The 23484-nt window shown below is 42.3% G+C and overlaps 1 long non-coding RNA gene across 1 annotated transcript in view; it reads left to right on the top strand.

The window, feature by feature from the left end:
* Positions 1–23484, top strand: part of LOC310682362 — a 599763-nt gene that overhangs the window by 285088 nt on the left and 291191 nt on the right. The gene's annotated exons all lie outside the window — the stretch shown is intronic.

Below are 23484 nucleotides of genomic sequence, written 5' to 3'. Positions count from 1 at the left end.
TTCATTTCAAGCACATTTCAAGCACATTTGTCGCCTGGAGAATCCTGGGAGCTGTAGTTTACTCCTCACAGAGCTATGAACTACAGTTCCCAGGATTCAGGAAGGGGGGTGCTTTGAAATGTATGGTGTGTAAGTCACTTGCAATTCCCAAAGTTCCACAAATGGATCTGGGCTGTATGAAATCTCTGTTCATTTCAAAGAAGATAGGCCAAGGAAGACATGGGGCCCAAGAAAGAAAAGATACTGTACGTATTGAAAGGAAGAATTCACATCATCCTTCCCCCCCCCCTACTCAACATTGTTTCTCAGAGTTAAATTAATAGAACGCCTTCCGGGGGGGGGACCTTAAATTTTAATCCATTTAATATTAGGATATGAGTCATCCACAGACCCTGTGGCATTTGTAGGCAGTGTGGGCTTGTTCTATAAGTGATCGAATCCAGTGTAGATTTCAGGGGCAGGATTCACCTAAAGAGCCCCATCAGTGCTAGGGCTTCTGCTTGTGCTTCTCCTCTCCGCTGCATCCCCCAGCATCCCAAAAAATGATTCAGGGAAGGGGTTGGAAGAGCACTCAGAACAGCATGTGCGGGAGGAGATGGGGGGTTCTTCTGTCTGGCAAGCTGCAGTGCTTAAATGTTCCACAGTGTGATGTTGAATTCCACCCATCTTTGTCTTTACATAGTCAAAATACAATTTGCACCCAAGGCGCTGTGGTGTAAACCACAGAGCCTAGGACTTGCTGATCAGAAGGTCGGCAGTTCGAATCCCCACAAAAGGGTGAGCACCCGTTGCCCAGTCCCTGCTCCTGCCAACAAAGCAGTTCAAAAGCATATCAAAGTGCAAGTAGATAAATAGGTACCGCTAAGGCGGGAAGGTAAATGGCATTTCCATGCGCTGCTCTGGTTCGCCAGAAGCGGCTTAGTCATGCTGGCCACATGACCCGGAAGCTGTACGCCGGCTCCCTCGGCCAATAAAGCGAGATGAGCGTCGCAACCCCAGAGTCGGTCACGACTGGACCTAATGGTCAGGGGTCCCTTTACCTTTACTAGTCATCTCAATACTCTGGCACGCTATATGACTGACATACTTTGGGGAGGATTCACAGCTCAGCCGATGAGCTCGTTCTTTGTCACTGGAAGGTTCTAGTTTCAATTCTTGGCACCCAAAGAGAGAAGGCTCTCAAGTAGCAAGAATGGGTAAATTCTGCACTGCTCCTGGACAGGGTAAACTGAGATGGACCAAATGGATCGAGAGTCTGACTGCATCCAAGTAAACATCGTATGTACAAATTTAATTAAAGCTTGTGAAGTAAAGCAGTGTTTTTGGGTTGCATCCAATTCAGCTCAACTCAGAGCAGACCCAATGAAAGTAATAAGGGAGCCATGTCCACTCATTTCAGTGGTCTACTCTGAGTAGGACTGATGCTGAATACAACTTCCTTATAAATGACAAAGGCTCGGGTCAGATGTACTAACAAAAAAACATTATTTACTTTCACAAACATGAGCCTTGGGCTCCCCTCTCCCTTTCACACACAAGAAGGTGAGATCTAAAGCTTCCACTCCTGAATTGTTCTAAACCACAGTTCCCCTGTTGTGGCCAGACTTGGGAAATGGTGGTTTGTACAAACCACAAGAAGTCAAGGCATCAAGCCAGAATATGAATAAATAATCATAATAAATAATTTGAAAGCCTGTTATGAGCTGTATGGATTTTACTTTTCCATTCCTTGTTGCCTTGAATTGAAGCAGTATTTGTAGCCCTCCTCATACATTACTCACCGTTAAAGGGCAAAGCACCCTGAAAGTGGCTGCGAGGTTTTAACATTAGTTTCTCCCCCTCCCCATGTTGCCCAGTTCCTCCCAGCCCCTTCTCAATGCTGCCCATGTGTTGGGGAAATATCTGAAGGGAAGAATCCAGGCTATGCATATTAAGTTGGCCTCACTCTTCCAACAGTGGGGGTAGGATTAGCATCTCACACAATGCCTGAATGGGGCTTGCTTATGTGTTTTGAAACAGTAATAATTAAACACTCAAACAAGCATAGGCCCAACACCAGCCTCTACTCAGATTGTATGCCTTATGCATGAGAAATCTAAAAAGGGAATAAAATCCCAATGTTAATAGCATTCAGATTTGTAATTAAGTCACATGGGGCTGTTGTTGAAAAAGTCCTTGAACAAGAATTCTCTCAGTGCTGGACCATCTGGCTCATACTTTGCCCAACAATGCAAGGAGAAATGGCTTGAAAATGAGGTAAACACCATCCTAAAGTCTTTCAATACGCATCTCAAAAAAGCAGGAAGGAATCTGGCACCAGCGAAGTGCAGCAGATATTTTTTTTTTCCAAAACAGACAATTTTCTGGAACTTTCTCCAATGCTTTATTTTTCTGTGAGAAATGTTCATTAGTAACATTGAATAGACGCCAACTGCAGATGCAGTATGAGGCAAGGTTAGTTTTTACCTTTGTTATCTAATTAAAAGTAAAATAAGCATACTAAATTAGATCTCTGTCTAGGGCATCATATATATTTTTTCCCAGTGCGAATTAATTTGTATGGAACTTTTTCCTCCTTGGTAAATTTTCCAGAAAAATGTTCCAGATCAGTTCCCTATCAACACCCTCCCCACCCCCACCCCCCAAAAAAACCCACACATCACTGCCTGGCACATGGGGTTAATTACCAACAAACATTAGAAAACCAATTTCTCCTGAATGGGTCTTACGTTTTCCAAAAAAGAAACTAGCAGCAGCATCATTTGTAATTAGGTGACAGAATTTTGCAAACCTATCGGATCATATTTACCATACAAAGCTATCATGGGACATAAAGCAATAATTAGGCATTTATTAGGTAGTAACACCATGAGACATACTTCCAAGTAAGCATGAATGGGATTGTGTTGCCTGTCAATGATCCCAACCCAAATAACCACAGCTACAGTGGAAGGATGAATATGCATGTGGCTCCTCCAGAGGAATCATTTCATAGGAATTATTTAAAAAGTTTGCAAATGCTACTGGCCTTTTCGAAGCTTGCCTGTCTTGCCTGGATTCATGCAAAGCAGATGCTCTACCACTGAGCTGTGGCCTTCCTCCCTCAAAATACAAAGTAGCCTAGAAGGCAAAAGGAACCAAGGGCTGTTTCCAACAATGCACAAGCAGGGTTCTGATTATACACTGGGATCTTCCCTTCCTCTCCCTGCACACCCCACAAATCTGCTCCAGAGGGTCCCCCAAACCTGGTTTCTAGGGTGTGGGGGAACTGAGGAGGAAGAGTTCCCTTTGTGCAAGCAGAGGTCTGCTGTGCAGGAGGAACAGCAACACTGGATAAAACAAACCCAGTGCTGCAAAGCTTCCCAACCCAGGCAGCGTAAATAAAATCTACTAACATATAAAATGCAATATATACCATCGAAACCTCAAAGCTGACATTGCTGTATGTGGTTTGGAAAGGGTAATTGCCACGTTTATTCAATTAAATGAAGCATCCACAGTGAAGCAATTAATATTATTAATTCATATTTCTGGGATCTCATGCAATCTGCTACTCTTACTGAGGTTCTGCCCACATAACTGGCTTCTTTGCACGGCAGCTGCGAGAAGAAATCGTGTTTAGCACAAAACACGCATCAATATTTGTAGAATTAAACAAATGTCAAGAGAGTAAGATTCTTGGTGGGTCCGTTCCCCCCAAATTCTACAAAAGATTGCGACAAAACCCTGGGGAGGCAGAAATGTCACAATGCTACCAATATCAAGTAACTTTAGAAGCGTGCAATTAGGCACAAAAATTCCCCGTGAGCTGCAGGATACGTGTTCCTTCGTCTTGCTTTGCCAGGAGCAAGCATTAAATGCAGGTAAAAGCCGTTTTGTATAGAAACTTTCCCTTGAGCAAGAAAATGGGGCACTGACCCACTTGCCAAAGGCTTGGCTCATTTTAACAGAATGTTGTGTTTGCCATGCGAACAGTCCTTTCCATGACTAAAATTACCTCCAAAAGAGAACACTTCCACGCAGCAAAGACTCATGAAACCAGAAATCTTTGTATCTTCCTCTGGTGATGCAGACCACTTATACTGTTCGTGCTAATTGCAGACACCTACATTAGCTTACCAAATAGAACATGCCAGGTAACTCATTTCTTCAGCCTACAATGGAGCTGCTGGCTATAGCCCCCACTTCTTTTATCAGACAAAAGGAGGGATGGCTACCCATGACCCTGAAAATGTGCACTGGTGATATTGCTGGGAAAGCAATGAGACAGTTGCATAAAACCATATCTGCGAAAAAACCCAAACGGTCCATCTAAAAAACCTTCCCTTTTCAAGGTTTGTGCGCAGCTCCGCAGGCATGGAGACTTACAGCACACCCACAATGGCAGGACCGGTGGCCTCAGCAACTTCTGAAGCTGTGACGTGACAGGTGTTAAGTGGCAATTGATCTTGTGTACCACCATCAAGTTCTAGCCAAAGAAAATAAATACAGGGAAACTAACAAGTTCAGAAAGGCAGACTCTTCACAATACTAAACTGGGGTTGTAAATATGATGATGGTGGTGGTGGTGGTGGTGGTAATTATAATTATTATTATTATTATTATTATTATTATTATTATTTATTATTATTATTATTATTTATACCCCATCCTCCCCAGCCAAAACCGGACTCAGAGCGGCTAACATCAAATATATAACATATTAACATAAAGTCAGGCAATCAATTAAAATACATCCTAAAATCAAATCAGAATAAGAAACCCACAGATTAGGGTTGAGGACCTTAAATGCTCACCAGCCTGACTGTTTGTACTGATCTTATATGAGCCTGTGAGAAAAGTTGGGGGCCAGTATCATACAAGTTCTTATAAGGAGAGAAGGGGAGACAGAGTGGACCCCGGCCAAAGGCCTGGCGGAACAGCTCCGTCTTGCAGGCCCTGCGGAAAAATGTCAGACCCCACAAGGCCCTGGTCTCTTGTGGCAGAATGTTCCACCAGGTAGGGGCCACGGCCGAAAAGGCCTTGGCTCTGGTCGAGGCCAGTCTAATCTCCTTAAGGCCCAGGACCCCCAATATGTTATTATTTGTGGGCCGTAAGGTCCTCCATGGGGCATACCACTATATATTTTAAAAAACATTTTGGTTAGTCTTGCTTCACAGTCTGAGCAAGAAGGAGGCATCAGTCCTGGTTCTCCTCCACACTGTGACAGGGTCACCTTAGCATCTGTTTTGCTGTCTCCACTGCCACTTGTCAGCAGCTCAGTCTGATAAGATCTATTCAGGTCCCTTAACCTTCCATATCCATGTGTCTTTCTGTCCTAGGCCTATTTGAGGGCCTAGAATGAAAGAGTAGCATGTTGTGGCACTAGATGGACCACACAGCTTTTTAACACTTCCCTCTGTTAAAAGCTCTGTGGAATTCGAAAACCAAAACATCAGGCAACCACTGTGACAGAAGCTGCCCCCAGACATATTAGTTTTCTATTTGCAGTGAGTTTTTCAGGGAGTTGCTTTTGGTGTTTTGCATATGAAACATTCTGATACAACATCCTTCACCTGTAGATGGAAGTGGTACGGTCAATCCTACCACATCAGCTTTCTATCTTATCTATTTGATAGTGTTGTGAGTTTTTTGGGAAGTAGTCTGTATGATTCACGAGTCTTTTATAATCCCCTAGATCCAGCGACGGTTAAAATATAATGGAGGATTGTTGAACTTGCCAGGCCACCTAATTTGTAACGGCACTAAGTATGGGGTCAAAACTATAACAAAGGAAGTGGCCTTGTGCCAGAGAACAAATGGGGAGGGGGCTTCCCTCATCTGGTTGGTAGTGAGAAAGAAAATGGCTAGAGTAGAGTTGCGTGTGTGAGCTGGTCTGGAAACAGGCTGAAACTAGAAAGATGCTTGATTTCTGCTTGAATCCAAGGCTGTGACAATGGGAAAGGCAAGACCTCTTAGGGTGTTAATGCTGTGAGCCCGTCCATCTAAGACTCAGGCTGTACATATGTGTAAATAAACCATGTATCATAAAAACACCACAGTCTCTGCTGTCATTCCAAGAAAATAGGACCCTGGGTGATTTCCTGGGACCCCTGGAATCTCACACAGCTCAGAGATTGTGGTGGCATGCCACAATAGATTTATACTAAATTGGAAGAGGGGGACCAATAGTTCAGAAACAATTTAAATACAAGACGCTAAAACTGAGGGTGAGGGTGGCTAAACCCCAGTTCACTGGCCCATCCCCCACAAACAATTTTTTCTGGCCCTCAAAGACCCCCACTGGTTTTGATGAGAGCAGCAAAAAGAGAAAGCAATATAGTTGTACCTTAGATCCCAAACACCTTGGTACTCAGACGTTTTGGCTCCCAAACACCGCAAACCCGGAAGTGAGTATTCTGGTTTGCGAATGTTCTTTGGAACCCAGACATCCAATGGGGCTTCCAATTGGCTGCAGAAGCTTCCTGCAGCCAATCAGAAGCTGCACTTTGGATTCCATTCGACTTCCGAGGTACGACTGTATAAAGAAAAACACAATGCTAGGATGGGCAAGGCTCAGAGCCCTGATGAGGAAAAGCAAAGTGATCCTTCTCCAGTCATCACTTCAATCATTTGATGAGTGAAGAAGGGATGATATCGCATCTTCTCGGCTCATTGGCATAGACAAGCTGAAGGAGTGGAGACTTTGTGACTTAACATGTTTTATTAGTCCCATTCATCCTTGGAAAATCTTGAACTGCTTGCCAGGGGCCAAAAGTTAGTGTAGCCACCCCAGATTCTGGCACACAAGGCCACACAGGCCACTGGCATGCATCCCCTTGGGGGATAGCCAAATGTGAATGCAGCGCTCAAGCAAAAGAAAAAGGCCCAGCCACCCCATTCTTTCGCACACACACTCTCTCTCTCTCATACCCACAGAGAGAGAGACACAGGATGCTGGCAGGCACTAAGTGTGTTTTTCTGAGGGAAAAAGCAGCTCAGATAGCTGTGACTGCTAAAAGATATTGTAGAGAATACCTCCTGCTGGCTGCAAACAGCTGCAAAGAGATCTAATCCACACTCTACTGAGCTCTACCCAGAACACAGGAAAACTCACTGCATGGGTGCTAATAGCCAGCATTCTGTCTGCCTGCCTTTTCTGCTGTTGCAACCAGAGATGTAAGGACTTGGTTTGCAGAGTTTGTGGTTAGGGGAAAAGCCACAACGATCTATGATCAAAGGTCAACTGTAGTGGGCACCATTCTAGCTGCAGGTCAGATGTGGCTACAAAGCTTGCAAAAGCAGAAGAGGCCTGAGGGTGCGAACAGCTTACATTTTTACTAATTCCTAAAAGCTACCCAAATTGCTAAAGCAGGTCACATCTTTCACACTCGCACAAATGCTTATCAAGGAGAACAAGGCAGCCTCAAAGCAGAGGAATGGTACACAGTTTAGGGAACATCATGACTTCAACCTTGACTCTGGAATTTAGTGGAAGAAACCATACTAGTAAGACTAAATAAATGTATCTTCTCTGAGACCATAGCACATTTTAGCCTAGAGTGTCACCACTCTCTCCATTCAAAACTGTGGTCTTCCCAATTATATATACAGTATTCCTCTTGCTAAAATCCTCCTCCTTTTGTTCCTCAACTGAAAATCCCTTCAGTTCAGGGTGTGGTTTTTTTGTGGGGGCACAAATCTAGTTTCACAGCAGGTGCAGTAAGAAAGCTCTCAAGTTACCAAAAGAATTAACTTGCTGATGGATAAATAGATGATAGATAGAGAAGTCTAAAAGGTAAAAAGGTATAATCAGAGGGTAATATCTTAGGAACAGTTCGGTTTTCATAATAGCACAATGCATTAGATGATGATGATGATGATGATGATGATGATATTTATACCTCGCCCACTCTGAATGGCATTGTCTCAGATATATGGGTTCTTTGTTTTCTTCTGTTAAATAATTTTAGCCAGCATATTTTCAGGCCCAGTTCAAGGTGCTCACATTAGTGTTTAAAGTGCTAAACAACTTATGCCTCAAATATTTGAGACAGACTCCTTCCCTACAGACCTTCCCAGGTGCTAAGATCAGTAGAGGAGCCCCTCTTGGTAGTTCCAGCACCCTCAGAAGTTTAGTGGGCGGTGGCTTCTCTGTGGTAGTCCCTAAGTTGTGGAATTCCCTTCTCACAGAGCTGAATCCGGTGCTTCCATTATGTGATTTTTATCATAAGCCAAAGATGCACCTCTTTGCCTTTGACACCTGACATATGTATTTTAGGACCCACCCTGTTCTTCTTTTATTGTAATCTGTTTTAGCTGTTTTAATATTGCATTTTTAAATTGCTATAACCTGCCTAGGATCTTATGGTAAAGGACAGGTCAATAATCTAGTAAACAACAACAATATCTGCTAAGTAAAGTATGGAATATCACAAAAAGAGAGCTGGTTCTCTATATTTTATCTCTTATCTAACACCATGGAAACTGGTCATTAAAAAAGAGTTCCAGAATTATCCTTCCTTAACTCCCAGGTGTGTAAAACATAGCAGCAATAGCAGGCAGGTTACCATTTGGCCTGATCTTGTGCAGCTACAGAAATCAACCCTAAGGTGTTCTCAACTGCCATTCACAAAATACCTGGCAGAAATTCCTAGCTAACAGATGTTGCATAGAGCTGAGCAATGCAACAGCCACAACCCTCTGCGATGTGTCTGAACTAGGCAATGGCATCTGCAAAAACAAGCTGCAAGCTGCGAACAGTATCAACAAGCTATACTCCTTTGCTGTATTGCATCCTTTGACTCTTAAATAGGACCGCAGGCATGTGTTTTTGAGCACCAATGCATCATGCAGTGTCGCATTAATGACAAGCAAACACGTGAGCTGAGCCACCTCCTTGATGAAAGAGTGTATGTAATCAAAACAAAGAGGTCTGAGTTCTTTACATTATAAAAGATCAGCCCTTCGAAACGTAAAGTCCCAGGCTGTCACATTTCATGGTGTTCAGAAGAGCAAGAGAACAATCTGCACTTGAAAAGATGGAGGGGGAAGTTCTGATCCATGCCTTTGCTGACAGCCCCCTGGAACCTCCTGCTACCATGACAGAGGCTAACATTTCCCCTCAAAATTCTTCCACCTCCATCTGCTTTCACGTTTTGGCTATTAGATTTGACATGGGCACACTTGCTATTATATGAGGCCTTAGGTTAAACACACAGAGCAGGCCTCTTAACTTAAGTATTTAGGACTAAACTAAGTCAATGACCCACAGTCAGAGAATGTGAGAGACCACTTCTGAAATTAAGTTTTCCCAATGAATTTTCTAAAACAAAATCATTTCCCCTCTATAGGATAAATGTTACCTAGACAAAAGAACAAAAAAATAATCTTCCAATGGAAACACCTCCACATTTCCAAATCCCAATCATTGACAGAGGGCCAAACAAGATATGATAGCCACAGGCCTGAAGGTCAGAACCATATCTCAGCCAAATCCCTATAAGAAGAAGAAGAAGAAGAGTTTGGATTTGATATCCCGCCTTTCACTCCCTTTAAGGAGTCTCAAAGCGGCTAACATTCTCCTTTCCCTTCCTCCCCCACAACAAACACTCTGTGAGGTGAATGGGGCTGAGAGACTTCAAAGAAGTGTGACTGGCCCAAGGTCACCCAGCAGCTGCATGTGGAGGAGAGGAGACGCAAACCTGGTTCCCCAGATTATGAGACTACTGCTCTTAACCACTACACCACACTGGCTCTATAAAAGAAGAGGGGGCTGACAGCACAGTCCAAATTCCAGATCCGCCAGAATGAGAGTTTGGATTCAACTTATCTTAGCCCTTCCCAGCTAAGCTAAGGCTATGCCAGCCTAAATCCTTCATCCCGACTGAGACAGGGATGTGCTGCCATAACTTGTGTCAGTGTAATTTAAGCTGTGGTATGGCAGGGACAGGATAAGGGAAGGACCAACTTGGGACTATTTCCAACTTCCTTCACCTCAGTCTCATGACCTGGAGGAAGTTACACTGACTTTCTGTAGTTTGGGTTGCTGTGCTTAAGTGCATTCTGGGTAGGAAAGGCATTATCTATGCTTTGCCCTTGGGGTGGCCACCACACAACTGTCTTTCCTCTTGTGGGGAATAAATGGAGGCAGGGAGAAGTGGTCACGGGGGTGAGGGAGCAAGAGCAGTTGAAGACTATCACTAATGTATTATAAATCCCCCATACATGGCACAGGAAATTCTCACCATCAGGTTGGTCACACTGCCATCAAGGCTAGCCTGGCCTGTACACAGCTCAGCAACAGCCTTCGAAACCTATAGTTCATATATAGCAATTGCCATACAGATTCCTGGCTCATAAAAATTATCTTTGCACCACGTGTTACTGTCTCACAACACTAATTCACACATTTTCAAAGAATGGCCTTGTTAATTGCTAGCATTCAAAAAATGGCACTTTGCAGACCATGAAGGTTTATATTTATAAGAGTGACACTGCATTTCTCCCTGCAGCCTCTACTCCTTCTGTGTTTTGCATGCAAATAACAGCTGAATTAATGAGCAAATCAAATGCTAATTCAGCTGATTGTCTTTCCTCTCCTTCCCTCCCTTCCCCCCAGCACACTTGAGGTGGGCTGTCTGCCTTTTTATTTTTTAATTTGCTGCATGTATGCTTACATTCATTCATCCACTTAATTTATTTTTAAAAAAGCTCAATTAGGTTTCAAACAGTTGAAAAACTATTCTGGGGAAGGGGGCAGATGGTTTCAAGCCAAGCAAATCTGTGCATAGCCTGCTTTGCTGCCAACATTCAGAACTGGTTTCTCTGAGCCTGGTCTCAGAGAAAAGATGGTTCATTTAGACTAAACACAGTGAGCGGATGCCAATTATGTGTATTCCCGTTTTCTGTAAGGCAACTACTGTAAGGGAAAAAATATTTGGAGGTAAACTACTATGGCAATCAATGAGATTACCTCTGAGTAAATATAATTAGGGTTGAGCTGCATAATGGGTTTATTTCATAAGTAACAGCCTACTTCATTAGATGAACGAAGACGACTGGGAAAGTAGTGAATATATATATCCATATGGTCTGCAATACACTGCATGATCAACTGCTATAACCCAGCAGGGAGAGAACTGAACCTTGAGCAATTTGGTGGGATGTTCAAGATATCGTTCCTAACCACCTCTCTTCTTCCAGCCTTTTGTCATTCATTGTTTGCAAGATTTCCAAGTACAAATTGTAGCATTTGTGAATCATGATCTTAATCTCTAAGCAACAGAAACCTGTTTTGCCTTGTGGCATATCATTACAGTGTTCCAAACAAACTGCAACAAATCATGAAGAACTTTCATGACTACACAATCCTTGACACAAACAGGCTTATCCAAAGATAAATGGATACTACCAGGGGAACAAAGAAAGGCTCAAATAAAATATTATCCAGGAGCCACTGGCTGCAGTCCCACCATACATTTAAAGCACTATGAAACTACTTTAAACAGTCATTGGCTTTCTCGCCCCCCTGTAAAACATAACTTGTTAAACGTGCTGAGAGTTGTTGGAATACCCCTGTTTCCCTCACAGGGCTACAATTTGCCAAATCAACTCCTCTTCACAGGGAACTGTAGATCTCTGAGAGGAATAGGGGTCACCCAGCACCCTTAACAAATGACATCTCCCAGAATTGTTTGGAAGAATTTGTTTAAAGTGGAATCACAGCACAAATGTATAGTGTGAATGTGACCCTTAAGACTCTCCAAAGCTGCATCGATAGAAAATATCAATGCAGTTTTTAAATGTTAATCAAGGATAGACTTAACCTCATACATGTCAAAATTTTCATCAGAACTTTGGACAGGTACACAGAAATTTCAAAGCACTACTAAGGAAGGCTCCGTCTAGCATTCCGCAGTATTAGAATGTAGCAATAGTTTCAAAAGCATGTGGTATTCCACTTACACATCCATAGGTGAAGGTCTGAATGGGGTTTCAGCTTAGAAACCCACTTCAGATCTTCATGTGGTCTGAAGTGAGACCTTACAGGACACAGGAGTCGGGGCTGGCGCAAATATCCCTGTACATGTTGCATAATATGTGAATAGGGCTAACGCATACAAGGCCAAGCAGTTCTCAGCTGGCCCAAGCTGAAAGTTATTTAAGCCAGGCATTAATAATAATAATAATAATAATAATAATAATAATAATAATAATAATTTTTTATTTATTCCCCAGCCAAGGCCGGGCTCAGAGCGGCTTACAAGCAATAATAAAAACAATATGAATGATTAAGCATTAGAGAACGATGGACACATTATACAGTGTTGGCATGAATTTTGTTCCCTTGTTTCTATTTGGACCGTCTAGTCAACACTGTTAAATCCCATTATTTGAACATTAGGACAAAAGCCAAAGTTGCCAAGTTAGTTCCAAGAATGCTGAAAACTCAGACATGAGGCCAAGAACTGGACGGCCTTCTTCAAGGTCTCTGAATCTGGCATCAAGGCCTAAAGACTATTTCTGTAGCTTTCAGGTTTTCAATCAGCAAGCATGGCTAATGGATATTACTGTAGTTCAGTAATATATTGCAGGTTGGCTCAGTTGGTTAGAGCATGGTGCTGATAACGCCAAGGTCACGGGTTGAGCCTCGTATGGGTACATTTTCCTGCATTGCAGGAAAGTGGACTAGATGATCCATGGAGTCCCTTCCATCTCTAGGATTCTATCATTCAATCAAGGGTTCCCTCCACCTATGTAAGCTTCTGCAGTTAAAACAGCTTGGAGATTTCTGGTTTCGTTTTTCTTTCTTTCTTTCTTTTTTCCAATAAGTCTTATTATTTTTTTCCAAATATCTGAAACACAATACAGCTTAACAATATTATTCTCCTTTCAATCTATATCTTATCCGAGTTAACTTCCCTCCACCCCTCTTCTGGCTTCTCTACATTGCTCTTACTTAAGCGTGATTACTATATATACATTCTACAAATGTCTATAATTCCTTAATAAATTTTTGTATTATACTTTAGACATGCATACCTTATTATATCACAGCATTACATCTTGGGGTCTAACCAAATGTTTACAATAAACGTTATGGGTTTTATTTCAGTCCTGTGAGTGTCTTTATTTACTGGTTTCGTTTTCTTATCTTACATTTTTTTCAACATATTTGCTCAGTTGTTTATTTTGGGGGAAAACAAATGCAGCACAGCTGCATTTGATATTAATTGGACCTACAAAATGCTATAGTGTTAGCCACACCACAGGAAAAACAACCCAGAGTCCTGTGACATCTTAAAGGCCAATCATTGTTCTATTTGTCCATGGAGGCACAGGTCAATTCTGTATCCAGGGCAGCTGTCTACCAACTCCACCTGGTACGCAGGCTGAGACCCTACCTGCCCGCAGACTGTCTCGCCAGAGTGGTGCATGCTCTGGTTATCTCCCGCTTGGACTACTGCAATGCGCTCTACGTGGGGCTACCTTTGAAGGTGACTCGGAAACTACAACTAATCCAGAATGCGGCAGCTAGACTGGTGACTGGGGGCGGCCGCCGAGACCACATAACACCAGTCTTGAAAGACCTACATTGGCTCCCAGTACGTTTCCGAGCACAATTCAAAGTGTTGGTCTTGACCTTTAAAGCCCTAAACGGCCTCGGCCCAGTATACCTGAAGGAGCGTCTCCACCCCCATCGTTCTGCCCGGACACTGAGGTCCAGCTCCGAGGGCCTCCTGGCGGTTCCCTCATTGCGAGAAGTAAAGCTACAGGGAACCAGGCAGAGGGCCTTCTCGGTAGTGGCGCCCGCCCTGTGGAACGCCCTCCCAGCAGATGTCAAAGCGATAAATAACTACCTGACATTCAGAAGACATCTTAAGGCAGCCCTGTTCAGGGAAGTTTTTAATCTGTGATATTTTATTGTATTTTTTGTTTCTATGGAAGCCGCCCAGAGTGGCTGGGGAAACCCAGCCAGATGGGCGGGATACAAATAATAAATTATTATTATTATTATTATTACTATTTGTGTCATAAGCTTTTGTGGAGCACTTTTTCAATGCATTCCCATAGGCATCTGGCTGGCCACTGTGAGAACAGGATGTTGGACTAGATGGGCCACTGACCTGATCCAGCAAGCCCTTCTGATGCATTCTTGTGGTCTTAGGATGAAGACCAACATAAAATGCTCACCTTCTGATGGGTGGCATTCTTTCACTTCCAATATTCATCCATTCATTGGGCCTGGCATTCAATATTCTACAATGATCCTATGAATTTAAAAAATTAAGAGTGGGATTCATCGAAAGACTTCCATTTGCACCACAGGGCTTCCCCGCCTCTCCCTGCACACACCCCAATGCACCCCAAAATTGCTCTGGGGTGTGTGGGTGAAATTCTGGAACAGCACGCGGTAGGAAGAGGGGGGGCGTCATTCACTCTGGCAACCTGGAATGCTGGCACAGACGGAACATTCATCACAGCTCTATGTTGAAATCCACCCTAAGGCTGCAAGCCAGAGCGCTGCGATTAGGAGAAATAAAATCTAATCCTATCATTTCTGCTCAGGGAACCAAAGCCCAAGATCCTAGCTATGTGCACAATCAGCAGTGTTGTCTGCCTTCCATGTTTTGATTTTCCACAAGAAAGCCTCCTTTGACTGAGGTGATTGCATGGGGGAAATAGCTCTTCCACATACAGAAACTGTTTGTACATGCAGAAGAGGAATGCCGTGTCCCAGCCTTAAATCGTGAATGGCCTCTATTTAGTTGCAATTTTTGTGGCTTTTAGTCTTTAGTGGCCTCTGAGCCATATATCATAATAATGCCTAGAAACAGCTAATGGAAGTAAATGCATGCAGAATTAAATCTTAAATTGCTCCATAATACCTAAACCATACAACTTGAAATGAGACAGAAGGATTATTGCCATAATAATATTTGTCAGAAGCATCATATTTTCTTATTTGGGACATAATAAAATATGGCACACACTCCTTAAATAGGCTATCAGCCATCTTTTTCTGCATCAATCCAGGTTATCCTGCACATTTTCTGACGATAGAGATGTGCAGTTCATATGTCATGAATGCAAAAAGAACAAATAGATTATACTTTTCAGCTCATTTCAATCCTTAGCTATAAAATATGCAAAATTCAGCCTTCTTATGCAGAACAGATACAGTAATCTCAGAGAAGGCCCAGATCTCCTGCTGCAAAATTCTTATAATCTTAAACTCCTTTGCTTTTCAGTTTGGAGCAAAATGTCACAGCACCATTCAGGATGAAGACCATAAAAAGCGTAAAATGAAGCCCTGGTTCACTGAACTCACTAGAAACTCAGATCTCATTTCTAGAGCTTATTATTTAATCTGCAGCTACACATCTCTGAACCACGCTACCCTTCTGGAACCTTTCCTTCTGACAAGAATATCCTTTCTTTGACCAGCAAAATGAAAAGTACCTCGTTCAAATCACTTGTCCTTTGTGGGTATCTTTAATGCATGCTTCTCTATATTGGTGGAGAACTGCCACTGGTTGACATTCTGATTTCACTAGAAGCTGTATTAACATGAAGAAAACAACAAATGGAGGGGATTAAACTTCATGCATGCTGGTCCTGCTATATCCCAAGGAAGAATCCCTCTGGCACCTATGGTAAATGCACACACAGCATCTTTCAAACGGGCTTCACAGCTGCCATTTTGATAATCTGACCATGCTACACTGCTTTCACAGAGATGTCACAGTTTATTGGTTTTTTGCTTATCACAGCAGGTAACTGCCTAACAATGGGAGGAACAACACAAAGTGATACGCATCTCACTTTTGATATTGGTGTAACTCTATGAATGCACTTACACTCTCACTTTCACATGCTCGCTCCCCTATAGCTTTAATTTGAAGTGATGTTTTAGAACAGTGGCGTTTTCAGAATCCTTACCAATATGAATCATAATAAAACAGTTTCTTCCTCATATTCTGCAATGTGGAATCTCAGCCTCTTTGAAGCTAATGAGGAGTGTGGCAGTTCAATCCACTTTCTTCCTCTTGGATCCAGAGAAACTGTGGCCAAATAAAGGGCGACTTCTCATACTGGTTTTATCCAATGCAATTAATGCAAGGACTTCCGCTTGCATAGTGAGACTTCCTCTCCTCTTCCCGCCTGCTCCCACACCTTCCCAAAATCTGCTTTGGAGGGTAGGAGGGGAATCCATTCATCTGGAGCTCCAGTTGGGGGTGGCATTTGCCACATGGCACAGCTGGTCCTGGGAGGCCATCATCTTCCTGTGTGGCGGGAGAGATGGCCACTTGTTGCCACCCACCTCTGGCCGTAATGAACTTTCCATTTGGGGATGGTCTTTCCCAAAATGCCAATCAGGGACAAGTGCATGGGGCTGCACCCTGCCCACCCAAATCTGCTTTGAAAGAGAGGAAGAGACCCAAAAGAGACTTTGGGGGTGTTGGGGACATGGGAAGAGGAGAAGGAGAGGACGTACCACTGCACAGGCGTATGTCCTGGCACTAACAGGATGACTTCATTGAATACAAACCATTATATTTGAAATTCAAGAGTTCATTCCTAAGAAACCCACCTGTGTCTAAAATATAGTGAAGCTATAGGGTAACACCCACTGCTGTTTCTCCATTAACGGTAAGCTCTTTGATCCAATGGAGAAGAGGAAAGGCCATTTTTGCACATTCCCCATTTTTTCTGCAGTACACCACTTCTTTCCCTCCACTGGATCAAAAAGGCTTCCGTGAAGAAGACCATTCCTGTATATAAAGCTTAGTAGCAAAACTATAGCACGCCTTCCTTTAAAAATACATGCACAACCTGAGAACACTCCTCTAGATTTTTAATCCTCTAAGTCAAATGAGTCCTCACAATACACATGGAAGAAATTCCCAAGGCACCCACCTCATAAAGCTAAAAGAAAGCAAGTCATAGTTGCAACATTTTCTCTATTTTTAATGCTACAGAATAGCTTGTTCTGCAAATAATGCAGTTGAAATGGTTGAAAATATTGCAACCCAATTACATCCAGTCACAGAATTATTCAGTTCTTCAAAATATGTGCTGCTCTTCCATTGCTGCTGCTATTTCACCCTCATCTCCTCTAGTCATCACTCACAACTTTCCAGCCATCACGCGATTGCATATTTCTTGCTGCAGCTGTTCGCTGGCTATTAGAGCACATTCTGCACTAAACATTACTAAGAGCATTCTATTAGGCACTGATATATCATCATAATATAAAGGCAACAAGCAGTTATGCCACATGGCAATGTATTTATTGAAATTGTATCCCACCACTATGGGCAAACAGACACGCACCACAGTCACAGCAAAATAAAAATGAATATGCAAAAACAATCTAAACACTGTATATTTAAAAAATCCAATTAAAAAGCAAACTAATTCTAATCAGTATAGAACAGCATCCATTTTAATAAGTCAAATGGCAGGATCCAAGCACCAAAAACAGCATGGTCAGGAAAATGAACATGCACAGATTTATCTTCATCCCAAACTTCATTTTGCCACTTTAAATACAAAATATTGTATAGATTCATTAATGATAAAATATTAGCTATTGGTCATGTTTTTTTTTAAATCCAAAATGCTAAATGGAAGGCTTTTCCAGCTCATTTCGCATTGTAACTTACAAATACAGGGCATTTCCATTCACTTTAATAGGGCTGTTCTCTTGCCTTGTGATATACCGTAGATAAAAAGTCATTAAAAGCAAATACAATTCAACATTCAGCAACACCCTAATCTGCAATAAATTAGTACAAGATAAAATAACTAAATTAAAATCTATGGGCGATCTCCACTGCTAGTCATGCTCTCAGCATGACTAACATTGGCTATAGCCCAAAGGAACTATCTCACTAAGTATAAACTATTTAACTTCCCATTCATTTCACTTGGAGCTCTTAACCCTAATGTACCTTTGCAACTTCCAAGCATAAGTACAACGAGAAAGGGGGACAAAAGAAAAATCATACTTACCTACTTTTCTTCAACCAGAATGCTTTACCAGATTCTAAACAGAAACTCAACAGGTTTCTTTTCCAGTAAGTTTTATGTAGCAGTTTCTAGCCAAGAATCTGCAGATAAAGCCCCCAGGCTGTGTTCTAATTTCAGAAGAAAAGAGTTACAAATAATAGTTAATGCAAGCATCAAAATAAACAGCGCTTTAATTACCTTTAAAAAATAAAAAAGCAACGAACGTCTGATCAGAAAGCACAGTAAGCATAGCAAGGAAAATGTAAGACTTTGTATTTGCTCCTGATACCACAAAGACCGAACTACAAACATTTTAATTACCGTTCCCTGTAGTAATAATAATGTAGTATCATTATCAGCTGATTTGTGTACATGAAGAAGTAGTCATTTTAGGCATATAGTCACAAGTAAAGGCTGCGCAAGAGTGGAAAGTATTAAAGCTGCTCTCTAATCCAATAATCCTTAGAAACTACATGTTTCCTGTGATGGAGGATAAGGCTATCAATGGCCACTAACCATGATGGCTATGTTCCACCTTCACCTTTGGAGGAAGTAGGCCTCTGAATGCTAGTTGCTGGGAATTGCAGGCGAGGAAAGTGCAGTTGTGCTCTGGTGATGCTCCCCATAGGTATCTGGTTGGCCCCAGTGAGAAGAGGATTCTGGACTTTGTTTACATTCCCAATGTGAGTTCGAGTGCGACATTAACGACCCGTTACTTCAATAGATCAAGAATAGCAAGAATGAGGTAAAAAATGGTATGGCTAACAGGTTTGCTGGCTAAAATGTAATAGGCATTCTTCTCCACAGAAGAATATAGATTGGAGGCACCCTTTTGGCATTCTTTCTTTAAAGCTTCAAATAAAAGCAAAGCACAAGTAATGCTTTTCCGCAGCTAGTAGGCTTTATGTGTTGAATCATTCAAAGGCAACAGATCTAAATGCAAGCTCTCATAAACACAACATTCATTTCAGTATAAAAAAAATTGGGATGGGGCGGGTTGTTGAGGGAAGGAAACTTAGATATTTATTTCCATAAACCAACAAATGTTGAATTCCAGCATAATTGTTACAAAGAAAAGGGGGGAACTTTCTCGATAAGGAACTGGAGAACCTGTCCTTTCAGCCCATTTATAAAACACTGGTAACCAAACGTACAGAAAACTATTGCCTTCCAAAGATACTATTTACTGAATGCACTTCTGTTGAAATCAAAAGATTGGTGCTCAAATTAACGTATGTGGAGGCAGATGTGGGACATTCTGGTTGTACATTTTGTATGGCCCCCTTTGCTTTTGTGTGATAAGGCTACTGGGATGGGCAGTTTAGTGGGGAAATTGCTTGTGGGTTTCATTAAGGCTCCCTGTATCTTTCCCCCATAAATCGAGCCCTGTAGGACCAGGTGGCCAACATGGTGCCAGTGGTTATGGTTGGTGGGATTTGTAATCTAACAATATCTGGAGGGCACCATGTTGGCTATCCTGGCTACAGAACATAAGAGACAATCCAGCCAAAATTCAGCACATTTCAACCCCTGGGATATCAGTGTCCATGTGCTGACCCATTCAGGAGGTCTTTAAGAAGTGCTTAACTTTGACTAGAATGTTAACAACAAAATAAATAAATGTCATTTTATATTGGCAGAGGATCGTGCTTTTGTAGTGGAGCAACTCTCAGTTTACAGCACCTGTTTATTAAACCATGACGCTTTCTGTCCCCCATAGCAGGAATGCATGCCATCACCCGTGTTAAATAACATTGAGAAAGAATGTTTTAATAACAGCATAACAGTTTTAATGAAGACGACCTAAATCGGTATTTCTGAACAGTTTGGGCCAAGTGAAGCAAGGGAGGCTTCATCCCCTGTTACCCTGACAACCAAAATAATTCCACATAAAGTCATTTATTTGTATGCAGGAAATAGTCATAGGAAAAACACCTTGCTACTCAGCAGCTAAATGTATACTATTTTTGAGAGATAAAGAAAGCAATCTGGTGGTTGGCCAGATCATAGCCCCACCCGTACTGGTTTTTGGTCACACATCATGAGTGAAACATGTCATCATAGTTGCTGTACAGTCTTGGGCCAGCTGAGCATCAGAACTCCTCCCCATACCAATGAGTGACTTAGGAGTGGTTTACACCAGGGATGAAGAACCTATGGGCCCCCAGATGTTTAGGTTCCAATTCCTATCAGCTTCATCCAGACAGCCAACGCTGAAGGCTGATGGGAACAGTAGCCCAACTACATCTGAAGAGCCATAGGCTCCCCATCCCTGATTTGTATATCACTGAACAGCCCTTTTCAGACATTCAGACAGGACTCAGTGAATGTGGGTTTGAAGGAGTGGCATTAGAATAGCAGGCTCTTCTCACTCTCTATGCATTTTCATTCTAATGTTTCCCCACCCCCCCAAGTGTTAACTGAGTCCTGATCAAACATCTAAATGTGTGTGTGTGTGTGGCAATCCCTATCAAGGCCAATACTTAAAACGCAATCTCTTAAAATTATATATAGGGGTCCAGTAAAAAGATCATTAAAAAGACTGGTGGAATAGAGGTGCTTATGGGTTTCTTAAAGGCCACAAGAGAGGGGCCCCAAGGAGAGTTTTCAGGAAATAGAATTCCACGGGTGTAGAGTCACCACTGAAAAGGCCCTGTCCTGTTACCTAGCAAATCGATCAGCCTAAGTGGTGGACCAAAGAACAGGGCCTCTGAGAACAATCTTAGGTCCCAAGCAGATTCATATGGGTGAGTGCAACATTTGTCTCTTTGAAACAGCTATCACAGATCAAACACTGTAGGCACAGCTTTCATATCACTTCACATCACCTCAAATCACAATACTTTTCAAAGAAAGCAACCCACACTTTCAGCTGCAAGTCAGTGAGAGCTGATGTACATAGTCAGAAACAGTCCTGCCATCCTTGGGACAATGCCTCTTCAGAATGCAGATAGAGCTCACATATTTGGTAAAGTTTAGTTTATGTGCCCATTCTCTGCACTCAGGGGATTTTAAAAATAACTGAGTATTCAAACACGAAGTCTCTCCCCTGTGTTCTGAAGTAGTGCTGTCCCAGGAAGGTTTTACCTGATTTTTTTCTGGATGTGTAGCCAGCTCTCAGTTATAGTAAATTAACTAGTCATGAGCTATTAAGTGGTACCACATGCAGGCATGAATCAGCTCCTATGCTGTTTGCATCGGTGAGAGATGCTTAGTTCAGGAAACACATGTATGGTTCTTGATTATTTGTCACACCAAAAGCATATTGTTTTGTTTTCCACTGAATTTTCAGTTGCAACACGCCAATTGAAGACTGTGTTTAGCTGAACTTGTCCTACAGGTACCCACAGCATGGTGCATTGCTCTTGCTCTTCTTATGCCCCATAATCCATTCACTTTTCTTTTTCAGGGAAGGTGTATGGATGAATAGTTAAGCTTCACATCCCTTCTAGCCACACAGCAATTATATGAATCCAATTACCACACGTTCATCGACCAGTCCAACTTTTAAAATAAGTTCTCAGTTGTCTGCTTACTTATCCTGAAAGGTTAACAGATTTCCGACTGCAAGTTGTATCTCAATGTTACTCCTACTCAAGAGCAGACCCACTGAAATTAATGGACATTACTAACTCACCTCCTTTACCTTCAATAAGTCTACTCTGTGTGGAAATTAATTGGCTACAACTCTGTGTCCTTGGACATTATGAAGGTTGTGGGGATTTTTGATGATTTCCTCCTTTGGGGTTTTACATCCAAACTTTCAATTAGATCTCACACCCTACTTTTCAAGATATAATTTCTTTCGACATTTATTTTCCACCTCTCTCTACATTCAACCTACGACATCCACTGACTGCAGAGGCCAATAAACTCTCTCAGTTTCCTGCAAATGCTAAATCTAACTTTACTGATCACTCCTCAAAGTGTCTCCCTTGTATGTTATCTTCCATGTACCCAGTATACACTACTTGTGTCCAGAATGACACTTTCTTGATTGATTGTTTCATGATTTAGCACTAAAACTGCAAGCATGAGAAGCAATACCATTTTCAACAAAAGTTACAAGATTGTATAGAATTTTCCACAACAATTCTGCAGCAGACTGTACTTCATTTGTACTACATCATCCATGACAGCCTTGCAAATCCCTCAGTTGGGCATTGTTGACAGGAATCAGTAAACCCTGAAACCCAAGAAAGTCTGCACATTAAAGAGCTATCATGCAGCATTTATCTATAAAAAGCAATATAAAACATGGCATGGGTAGTTTTAAAATTCTGTTTCCGAAAGCTACTAGAAAAATCAATCCATACACGCCTTTTATCCTCCCTATCTATACAACAATGCTCAAAATTATGACTGCCGCTTTAGTGGAATAATTGTCTGATTCAGAACTAGGGTGATGAAACTGAACTGGGTATAAGACTTCAGCTAGAGAGTTGGATCCAGTCACCATCTCCCAGGCTAACCTGCCTCCAAGAGACTTTGTAAGGATAAAATTAAATGCTATCATAAGTGCCTCACCCGGGGGGGGGGGACACATCACACTACCTTCTCAGCAGGTGGGTCACTAGAGGGAGGTCAGAAAGGTGCAAGTGCGTCAGCAGGAGTGGCGAATTGGCTATGCCAGCGCATTTGCACTACACTGACCTGCCTGTTGCCTCACGCCTCCTTGACTCAGCAAGCCACTGCTAAATGTTATTATGTACACCACTCTGCATGAGCTCTTTCAAGGAAAGGTGGGGTCAAAATAGTATAAGCAAATGAGCCATCAAAAAGAAGAGCAACCTTGTTTTCTGCTTGCTTCAAGACATGGATGAGATGTCACAAAATCAGGACCGCAAGGACTAAAGCAACTTCAAAAAGGAGTCCCACCTAAGTGCCCAGGAAATGCTTGCTGCTCTTTCTAACACTTGTTTCACATGGTGAAAACGTTGCATTGGGAGAAAGAGCTTAGCTTCACCAGCACATGCTGCAAAGCCAACCTACAGGTTATACCAGCTAACTGGATGCTTGCTGAAACAGTTTATATTTCGTGATACAGGAACAATCAGTTGAGCAGCCTGCCGCGGAGATGCTTTGCATTGCAAAGGGAGTTTGCACACCGTCCCCAGTAGTTGCCAGTGACACAGAAATTCTCAACATGATGCAGAGGGCAGTCTATGAGGTGAGCGAACATTCAGTTGGCGACATGCAACACTCAGATGTTTCAGGCAGCATCCATGTGGCTGAAACAGGAAGTAGACCTATGGGTCGTAGCTAATGCTATCTTTCTGCTTAAGCGACAGATTTCTGCTTGCATCATGGAACTTCCTCCTTACCTACAGCCTGACTCCCACCCTAACCATCTCCTCCAAAGGGTTGTGGAACCCTGGAGCAGATTTTGCTGTGTGAGCAGAAGTCTCATGTTTTAATTTTGGGAGCACTGGCCACTCCACTTGCTCCCACAATTTCTCCTCAGAATTCTCCTTGGTGAATGTTGAG

The sequence above is a fragment of the Podarcis tiliguerta genome (genome assembly GCF_965153285.1).
Source record: "Podarcis tiliguerta genome assembly, chromosome: 1".
NCBI lineage: Eukaryota > Metazoa > Chordata > Lepidosauria > Squamata > Lacertidae > Podarcis > Podarcis tiliguerta.
The sequence above is the reverse complement of the archived record's forward strand: the minus strand, read 5'-3'. Positions and strand labels throughout refer to the sequence as shown.